Source organism: Bison bison, unplaced genomic scaffold, assembly GCF_000754665.1.
Source record: "Bison bison bison isolate TAMUID 2011002044 unplaced genomic scaffold, Bison_UMD1.0 scf7180017864498, whole genome shotgun sequence".
In the NCBI taxonomy this organism is placed as follows: domain Eukaryota; kingdom Metazoa; phylum Chordata; class Mammalia; order Artiodactyla; family Bovidae; genus Bison; species Bison bison.
Genome location: NW_011495057.1, coordinates 810,469 through 821,318, shown reverse-complemented (window position 1 = coordinate 821,318; position 10,850 = coordinate 810,469). Strand labels below are relative to the sequence as shown.

General features: G+C 45.6%; 1 protein-coding gene across 1 annotated transcript in view; it reads right to left on the bottom strand.

The window, feature by feature from the left end:
* COLEC12 (collectin sub-family member 12) overlaps positions 1–10,850 on the bottom strand; it is a 186,039-nt gene that overhangs the window by 65,789 nt on the left and 109,400 nt on the right. The window lies entirely within an intron of this gene.

Below are 10,850 nucleotides of genomic sequence, written 5' to 3'. Positions count from 1 at the left end.
CTCCACACCCTCTCCAGCATTTATTGTTTGTAGACTTTTTGATAGCAGCCATTCTGACTGGCATGAGATGGTACCTCATTGTGGTTTTGATTTGTATTTCTCTGATAACGAGTGATGTTGAGCATCTTTTCATGTTTTTGTTTTGTCTTGTCCTTTTTAAAAAAAGTTATTTATTTACTTTTGGCTGCGCTGGGTCTTTGATGCGGCACTCAGGCCTTCTCTAGCTGTAGTGAGTAAGGGCGAATCTAGCTGCGGTATGTGGACTTCTCACGGCGGTGGCTTTTCTTGTTGCAGAGCACGGGCTCAGTAGTTGTGGTCCACGGGCTTAGTTGCTCCAAGGCACGTGGGATCTTCTTCCTGGACCAGGGATCAAAACTGTGACCCCTGCATTGGCAGGCAGATTCTTAACTACTGGATCACTCAGGGAAGTCCTGTCTTGTCTTTTCTATACCCCTCCAGACACCATGTGTTTCTTCTCGGTTGATTCTCCCTTTTCCTTTCCACTCCCAGACTGTCAGTCTCTCCATTCTCATCCTTCTCTCCCCTCTGCACCCCTCCCCTCACCCACTCTCCTCTGCGGTCCTGTTCATTCTGAGCTACTGTGCTTCATCCTTCCTGTTCTTTCTTCCCACCAGCGCCCACGAGAACCTTACACTTAAACTGTCAGTAAGCGCCCTGCACACTCTTGGGTGAGTACTGAGCAGGAACCTTGTAGGATGGTTCCAACAACTCCCTCGGTTGGGGAGACAAGGGCTGGATGACTTGTTCAACCCCCTCATCACAATACTAGATTTTCCTTAGGAGAAAAAGCTGCAACAAGCAGAAGGGCTCGCTTCTTCCTGACCAGGTTCATGCAACCTACAAACTTCACAAAAACGAAGGAAACAGCGAAGGAAAAAAAAGCAGGGGATGGGGGGGAGCAAAAAGGAAAGAAAGAAAAGGAACAAAGAGCAGAAGAGAAAGACCCAATTTGAGAGCAATCACAACTCACTGAGGTCAAAGTTCAAACTACTAAAACTGTTTCTAATGTTCCGCTAAGCAGCGGCCTCTCAGTTCCTCTGACAAGTGATTGAGGAGGAGTGGTCTGCTCTCAAGGGGGCTCATGAATCTCCACGCGCGATGGTCCACACAGAGGGGAAGGTGGCGAAGCAGAGGTCAGACAGACGAGGGCGAGGTCATCCATCAACCCCGACGTGCAAGCGTGCCTGGGACAGGGGGTGGGACGCGAGCCATCTGGCAGCTTCCCTTCTGAGAGCAGATTCAGAAAGCACACAAACCACAAAGGAGAAGAAGCTGTACTTCCGGAGGAAAAGCAGAGATATCTCCCCAACGCTGAGGTAAGAGCTTTGTTTTATTTTTACTTTTCCAGTGATGAAGAAAAAAATCCTACTTCCCTCTGATTTGGGATTATTTTTAGCCTACATGCCTCAGCTTTGATGCCCCACAAGCCATGCCGTGTCTTTTCCCCAGCCTGAAACTTTTCAGAAGCTTCCCACTGCCTAGTGTGTAAGACAAACAGGACGGCATGGCACCCAAGGCTTTCCAGGTGGGACCCCCCCCCCATCCACCTCTCTGTCTTGTCTTCTTCCTGCACTCTCGGCTCAGACATCAGAGTACTTGCATCTCCCAGATCTCATATACTGTGGCACGCTCCTGTGATACACATGCTTCCCTCTGCCTGAAACGCCTTTCCCAGTTTGCTTGCCTACCCACATTGTACTCTCCCTCTGTGCGGGCATGTGTGCTCAGTCCTGTCCGACTCTTCGCAACCCCATGGACTGTAACACTATAGGCTCCTCTGTCCATGGGACTTCCCAAGCAAGAATACTGGAGTGGGCTGCCATTTCCTCCTCCTGGGGATCTTCCTGACTCAGGGATCAAACCTGCATCTCCTGCATTGGCAGGTGAATTCTTTACCACTGAGCCACCTGGGGAGCCCAAAACTCTAGCTCCTCTGTGAAGCCTGACTCCTAAGGGTTCCCTCTCCTGTACTCTATTGCACTTGAAAGCCACCTTTATTATCTCTCACTGTAATAGAGACAAGAACTGTATCTTTCCATCCTTTTGTCACCAGAGTCTAGCCCACAGGAATTGTCCCAAATGCTGCCAACTGTTCCTGTAGCATTCATGTGGATTCTACATGTATAAACATTTAGTTACACACACAAACACACATGCATACGTAGCCATCATCTGCATCTCTAAGGCTGCATGAACTTTCTGACCAGGGCCCCAGTTGGGCTGGATTGATGGAATGGCATGAGCAGTCTATCAGAAATCAAGTCTGAAACTTGGAAATGCATGGCTTCATGTGCTTGGAAATCTCATATACACAGTCAGCACCTTTCAACTCAGGCAGAGTCTACATGCTTTGCTGAGAGAGGACAGCAGATCAGAGTGAGTGAGAGCAGAGGAATGGAGGTTCAAGGTCTTGTGCAGAGCCTCACAGCTGGACCCCTTTCAGCCTCCTGGGAAAATAGCCCTGATCAGGTCATTCTACTTAAAGAGCCATTTACTATTACCATCCATTTTAATTCCATTTTTAATTAGCCCTTTCCCAAAGAGCCACCCACTGTCAAAATTGCTGGGTAAGCAGTCGAGACTTTTATAAATGTCAAAGCTAGTGGAACCAGCCTCAGAGAAAGGCAGGTAAGTGCAGGAAGGGACCCTTTGCATTCCAAAGCATGTGCAGAAAAGTGCAGAAGTGGGTATTCACATGCAAAGGGATTTTTAAAAACAGTCCATTGTATTGCAACACAATTCTGCCCCAAAATGCTACTCGCGCCACCTGGGAAGCCCCGGAATGCTCCATATGCTGCGCTGTGCTTAGTCACTCAGTAGTGTCTGACCCTTTATGACCCCCATGGACTGAAACCCGCCAGACTCCTCTGTCCATGGAATTCTCCAGGCAAGAATGCTGGAACAGGTTGTCATGCCCTCCTCCAGGGGATCTTCCCAACCGAGGGATCGAAGCCAGGTCTCCAGCACTGCAGGCAGATTTTTTCCCAACTGAGCCACTAGGGAAACCCAAGAATATTGGAGTGGGTAACCTATCCCTTCTCCCCAAGGGGGATCTTCCCCACCCAGGACCAAACCGGGGTCTCCTGCATTGCAGATTCTTTACCAGCTGAGCTACCAGGGAAGCCCAAAATGCTCCATAATGATCCTTAAATGCCAGTAAGTTTGGCATGAAACTGACAGGATGAGAAAGGAGTACCTGCATCTTGAATGTGCTGCAGTTCTGAAGTCTGGTTCTGTGTTCCATTAAAACAGTTCACCTCTCATCAGGAAAATACTTGCTGGATTTACGAATGTCAAGAACTCATTATTGGGCATGTTTAATGAGCATAACAGGTCTGTGATCTTCCAGGGACTTAAAAAAGCTCTTTGCCACTCTGGGGGAAGACAGGAATACAATAATCCACAGTATACTCATACAGAGGTGGAATAGTATTTTTATCACCATAGACAGTATTCCACAGGTTAAAAAGGCAATGCAGATAGCCAGAAGAGAAAATATTATTTCCAGGGCAAAATATATCTTTAAATGATCAAACATCTGCCTTGCAAATCAGCTTGCCTGTTTCAAGTTGGGGACTACTTATATAAATCATTCAGACACACTCAGGGAAAAAACATCCCTTTTTCTTTCTACTTTTCATGCACAGGGTCAAGAATATAGGATCAATTAGTTTCACAAGCATATGGTCTGACTTACTATCTTATAGAGCAAATTGCTCAAACAGGATGAGTGTCTTCTAAGTGTTCTGCATCTCATCACAGGGGAGTAGGTTTTCCTAACCTAGCAAGTGCACGGCTAGGTTAGAGGATTAAATATTTAAAAAGGAGTTGAAATTAAAGAAAGAGGATTCAGAACGATTGAAAGGCTGGAACTCCAGAGCGAGGCAACACAATGAAATGCAATAGGAAGTAGGGCCTTCCTTACTTCTGCATTATGGTGTGGTAGAAAGGGCATGACTCTCATTTTTATCCTGACACCCCACTGATCAGGTACCTCTGAGTCCCATTTTCCTCATCTGTATAATGGGCACATCACAGGATTATTGTATAGGTTAAATAAGACCATACATTGCCGGTGAATACCATGAATGTGGCACATATTAGGTCAACGTATTGCAGCTTCCGTATAGTCAAATATATACAGTCCATATAATCAAGGTTACGGTCTTTCCAGTAGTCATGTACAGATATGAGAGTTGGACAATAAAGAGGGCAGAGTGCTGAAGAATTGATGCTTTCGAACTGGAGAAGACTCTTGAGAGTTCCTTGGACAGCAAGGAGATCCAACCAGTCCATCCTAAAGGAAATCAGCCCTGAATATTCATCGGAAGGACTGATGCTGAAGCTGAAGCTCCAATACTTTGGCTACTCAATGTGAAGAGCTGACTCACTGAAAAAGCCCCTGATGCTGGGAAAGATTGAAGGCAGGAGGAGAAGAGGGTGACAGAGGATGAGATGGTTGGATGGCATCACTGACTTGATGGACATGAGTTTGAGCAAATGCCAGGAGACAGTGGAGGGCAGGGAAGCCTGGCGTGCTGCAGTCCATAGGGTCGCAAAGAGTCGGACACAACTTGGCAACGGAACAAAAACACTGCAGTTTCCTCTTTTTCTCTCCTTTTAAAATGCAATTCATTTTTGGAGGTGTCTGCAGAGAGCACGCTTTTTGGTCTGTGGCTCCAAGCTGCACGTTTTATAAGACAGTCCCCACGTGGGAAGTCTGTGGTTCTTCCAGTACTGCTTCTAGACTCACAGGAAAGTCTGGCTAATTCTGGAGTCCAGGATCGGGCAGCTCGATGCTATTGCACACATAAGCCACATCCTCCCCACCTAGCCTTTATCAGTATTAAAGGTGAATTTTTAATTGAAAAAAAAAAAGCACAATTGCCAAAATATCAGATGGGGGTAATGGCTTAGAAATAAAAAGAGCTTGGGATTTAAGTGTGTAGCAAATTCACCATGCACCAAATGATGCTGCTCAAGTGTCATACGCGGTGTGATGGAGGTGGGGGAGGGGAATGATCTCTCAGGATGGAGACGTACATCCTCCTGCATCCCGTGTCCCCAGATGTCTTGTGATGACATCCCAGAGAGTGAAATTAAATTATTTGCCAGAAACATGACAAATAAAACACAAAACATGAGCTCAGCAAGCTCACTGCAAAACTTAAGTCATTATCATACTGGTTTTGTATCAATGTACAAAACTTCAAGATGAAAAATCTAAAACTCAAGAAACAAGTATGAGTTTCAGCTTATTGGAGAGACCCACCCATTCAACAACAGGCTACAGCCTCTCCTTGACCCTCACCACTCTCCCGCCTTCTCATCCTTTCTCTGCACTCAGCCTGGGCAGCCAGCAATGCCTCTGGTTGGCACAGACTCCAGAGCAGTGGTTCTCAATCTCGGCTACATTTGGGATTTTCCCAGAAGTTTATACTAATCTTGGGGCTCAGGGAAAACCCCAGGTCAATGAAGTCAGCATCTCCAAATTCAGGGTGGGGAGACAGGCGTTGTCCAGGTGATTGCTACATGCAGCCAAGGTTGACAACAGCCGCTCCAGAAGGCCAGTCCCATTCCAACCTGGTACCAGTTTGGGGCCGCAAACCTATACTTCTCCAGTGGCTCAGACGGTAAAGACTGCCTGCAGTGCAAGAGACCCGAGTTCAATCCCTGGGTCAGGAAGATCCCCTGGAGAAGGGAATGGCTGCCCACTCCATTCTCTTGCCTGGAGAATTCCATGGATAGAGGAGCCAGTTGGGCTACCGTCCATGGGGTCATAAAGATTCAGAGATGTCTGAGCGACTAACACTTTCACTTTCACCACCTCTGGGCCACAAACCTGAGGAAGGTTGCTGAGTTAGGAGCCTGTTTAGACAGGAGAGGCCAGAATGGTAAAGAGTCTAACCTCTGACAGAAGGACAACCTGCTAAGAACACCAAGTCGGGTGCTTAAAATACCCAAGGTTCTGTCAGGTATAAGAGGAAATGATTCCGTTCTGTTTTCTCTGCATTGTGTCAAAGGGTATGAACTAGAGAGAGAGAAATGGATTTCAGCTTAAACTCCATAGAACTTTTGTGTAAGAAGAACACTGCAAAGACTACCTAACAACCTGTCCCTGTACAGGTGAGAGCTCAGACTATGGTGAAGCCCACTGGCAGGGATTCTACAAAAATCAGGCATGGGTTGGGGGTTAGGACAGTGACCCTTCAGGTCTGCCATAACACTGTGATCCCAGCTGTCTTTGACTCCAAGGGCTCAATGGCTAATGTCAGACCAAACCACCAACTTTTGCAAAGTGAAGGGGAAAATATTAACACAAGCGAATGAATCCATTATAAACCTTGCAAGCATGCATGCTAAGTTGCTTCAGTCATGTCTGACTCTTTAGACTGCAGCCCGCCAGGCTCCTCTGTCCATCGGGGTCTCCAGGCAAGAATACTGGAGTGGGATGCCATGCCCTCCTCCAGGGGATCATACGGACCCCGGAATTGAACCCTCATCTCTTATGTCTCCTGCATTGGCAGGTGGATTCTTTTCCACTAGCGCCACCCATGAAGCTCATTATAAAACTTACCAAATGGATAAACATGAGCGGACTGGGACTTAGGAATAAACCCCAGAAGACTGAAATGCCCAGGAGTCCCTTCCACAATACCACACAGTTCATTCCAACAGTGGGAAATAGAGCAGTAAGAGGCAGCTGAATGGCCACGCTGTGGCAGCCCTCTGGGGGGGCTATCTGCTGATTTAAGAAGATGGACACTCAAGAGGAGACCCCTGCTGTTTATATGGTTGTCCAAGTTAATTATCCCTATATTTTCAGATGAAATGAATGGTAATCTGTTTATCTAGGTCAAATATTTAGAGCTGTCTTTGTCCCTTGACGGTCGTACAAAAATACATAGTGTTGTGCTTTCCGGCATTATAAGGAAAGATCAGGTTAAAAAAATAGTAGCCGCTTCTTTATAGGCTCAACACAGTAAGCCCTTATTTCTGAAGTACTCTAATTAGATCCAACTCTAAACAAGTGGTTTAAAAAGGGATTTAAAAAAAGACAAAAGAAATTCTGAATGCCTGCCATATTTTTGTCTTGAGTTTATACATATGTTTCCCCATAGAGATAATGAAATTCTGGCCTCTGGTCTCTGCAACCATTCCTAAGAGTAGTAACTACCTCTGCACAAGAGAAAAAATGCACAGAGCTATTGCAGATGGCTAATCAAGTGCTGTTTGGTTACCAGAACAAAGAGGGGAATCGAAGTAAAGGAAGAAACTTTATACATCACAACATTGCTGTTGCTGCTAAGTTGCATCAGTCGTGTCGGACTCTGTGTGACCCCATAGCTGGAAGCCCACCAGGCTCCTCTGTCCCTGGGATTCTCCAGGCAAGAATACTGGAGTGGGTTGCCATTTCCTTCTCCAATATCACAATATACATGTGATACATAATATACACAATATGCACGCTCAATCATGTCTAACTCCTTGCGACCCCATAGACTGAAGCCCGCCAGGCTCCTCTGTCCATGGGATTTTCCAGATAAGAATATTGGAGTGGGTTGCCATGCCTTCCTCCAGGGGATTTTCCTGACCCAGGGATCAAACCAGCATTTCCTGCATCTCCTGCATTGGCAGGCAGATTCTTTATTGTTGAACCACCTGGGAAGCATGGGAGGATGTGATTTTTTCTCTGCAGAATAAATAAAAATCTTTGGAAGAGTAAGGTGGTGCTGAGCGGCATTTACCAGGTGTTCATTAGTTTGATCTTATTTTGGAACACATCCGTCAGCGTGAATTGTGGATTGATAGAGCTGGTGGGTCTGTGGCGGGGGCGGAGGGGGGAGCTCACCGAGGAGAAAGGATTATCAGGGAATCTGCTGTGGGGGTGGGGGTGGGAAAAGAGGAGAATGCCAGGCTCTGGTTTGGCCTTTGAAGGATGGGGCTTTAGGGAACTACAGAATCACTGATCAAAGTTACAAATTTCTCTTAGCCCGTGTTCCTTTGAGTCACTTGTACTAACAAGATCCAATGTCTGTAACATTATTGAGAACTAACTATGCAAGGCATCTGTCAAGCACAGGCCTGCAGCAGTGACTGGAAGACATAGCTGCTGTCTGGGAATCCCAGAATAATATGCTGTACAACCTCTACACTCAACCAGCAGCATCAGCATCACCCAAAGCTTGTTAGAGGCAGAACCGTGGGCTTCTCCCTAGACCTACTGAGTCAGAATTTGCACAGAACAAGATACTTAGGTGAGTCTTGTGCTCATGAAAGTTGGAGAAGCACTTCAATAAGAAGACTTTGGGTTTCTCTCCTTTCATTTAAATTGTTTTTAATGAAGACTTTATGTTTTAGATAAATTTTAAGTTCACAGTGAAATTGAAGGGAAGGGACAGAGATTTTCCATGTACTTCCACATACACCCCTCTACATGCACAGTCTTCCCCACTCTCAACAACCCCCACCAGTTGTACATTGGTTACAACTGATGAACCTGCATTGACAGGGCATCATCCAAAGTCTGTAGTTCACATTTGAGTTCATTCTCGGGACTGTACATTATGTGGGTTTGGACAAATGTATAATGACCCATGGGGCTTCCCTGATGGCTCAGCAGTAAAGAATCTGCCTGCAGTGCAGGAGACATGGGTTCAATCCCTGGGTCAGGAAGATCTCCTAGAGAAGGAACTGGCAACCCACTCCAGCATTTTTGCCTGGAAATTCCATAGAAAGAGGAGCCTGGCAGGCTACGGTCCATGGGGTTGCAAAGAGTCAGACATGACTGAGCATGAGTGTGCAAACATACACACACACACACACACATAATCACCTGTATCATTATTATGGTATCACACAGGGTAGTTTCACTGCTCTAAAAATTTATTTTTCTCTCCCCTCAACCCCTGGTAACCATGGATCTTCTCACTGTCTCCATAGTTTTGCCTTTTCCAGAAAGTCATAGAGTTGGAATCATACAGTACGTAGCCCTTTCTTGATAGCTTCTTTCACTTAGTCATGTGCATTTAAGCTTTTTTCCATGTCTTTTAAGGACTTAACACTTTATTTCTTTATAGTGCTGAAGAATATACCATCATCTGCTGGTACCACAGTTTATTTATTCATTAACCTACTGAAGGACATCTTGGTTGCTTCTAACTTTTGGAAACTATGAATAAAAATGATATAAATACCCACGTATAAGTTTATGAGGCGACATGGTTTTTAACTCATTTGGGTAAATACCAAAGAGTGTGACTGTTGAATCGTATGGTAAGAGTATGTTTAATTTAATAAGAATAACCTCTTATTTTCAGATGGAAAGCTGAGGTTCAGGAAAGTTATGGAACTTACCCAAAGTCACATCATGAATTTACGGCAGCCAGGTCTAGAACATGTATTTCCTTTTTAAATATTTATTTTGATGTATTTATTTGTCTGTGCTGGATCTTAGTTATGGCACACAGGATCGTTAATCTTCATTGCAGCATTCAGGCTGTAATTCCCTGACCAGAGATCAAACCTGAGTCTCCCTCACTGAGAGCATGACATCTTAGCCACCAGACCACCAGGGAAGTCTCTAGAACAAGCATTTCTTGATGCTTCATCTGGAAATACAAGTGTGGTGGGAGAAGAATGGATATGGGAATGAGGGAGACCTGAATTAGGAAGCTCTGTGCCTCAGTTTCCTCACCTGTGGACACTAAGATGCTTCTATTTCCCTTGTTGTTGTTCAGTCGCTAAGTCATATCCAATTCTTTTGGACCCCGTGGACTGCAGTGTGCCAGGCTTCCCTATCCTTCACTATCCCTCGGAGCTGCCTACAATTCAGGAGACCCAGGTTCAATCCTTAGGTTGGGAAGATCCCCTAGAGATGAAAATGGCAACCCACTCCAGTATTCTTGCTTGGAAAATTCCATGGACAGAGGAGCCTGGTGGGCTACAGTCCATGGGGTTGTCAAGAGTTGGACACAACTGAGCAACTATATTTCCCTAGCAGTGTAATGGTGAGGAGTCAGTGAAATAACATAGCTGAACATGCCCCAGGTGCTTAATAAATTTAACTTTCAAAATTGTTTTCTGTTCCTACCAGCACCTTCGAGGGACCCAGTACATTAGGAAGAGACCAGGTGTGTACCTGACTCAGGCTGGGGCTTCTCCACATAGAAAGGAGTTTTCCTGGACAAAGAATGTAGAACTTCGTCTGCTGCAGGGTGGGTGGCACAGAGCTGCCCCTGTTGTTCAAGACTGGTGTCTATGCTTTATATAGCTCCCTGGGTGCCCCAGCCCTGGTTTCTAACAGTGACATGCTTGCTTTTTGGCAGATTAATTGGTAGAGTTGTCTGCACAGCTGCCCTTTACTGCTAATAAACTTGGGTCCCTGGGAGCTGTGGCCTTAATGATTTGTTATTGCTTTTTCCAAGATGGATAAAGTGTGTCCTTCTTTAAGCTGATAATTTTCTTGTATCAGGACACAAAACTGAAGAGCACACTGAGGAACTGATCATGTAGCAGTGATTAGAAGGGGTGCCTTCTGGTCCCATCACTTCATGGGAAATAGATGGGGAAACAGTGTCAGACTTTATTTTGGGGGGGGTCCCAAAATCACTGCAGATGGTGACTGCAGCCATGAAATTAAAAGACACTTACTCCTTGGAAGAAAAGTTATGACCAACCTAGATAGCATATTCAAAAGCAGAGACATTACTTTGCCAACAAAAGTCTGTCTAGTCAAGGCTATGGTTTTTCCAGTGGTCATGTATGGATGTGAGAGTTGGACTGTGAAGAAGGCTGAGCGCCGAAGAATTGATGCTTTTGAACTGTGG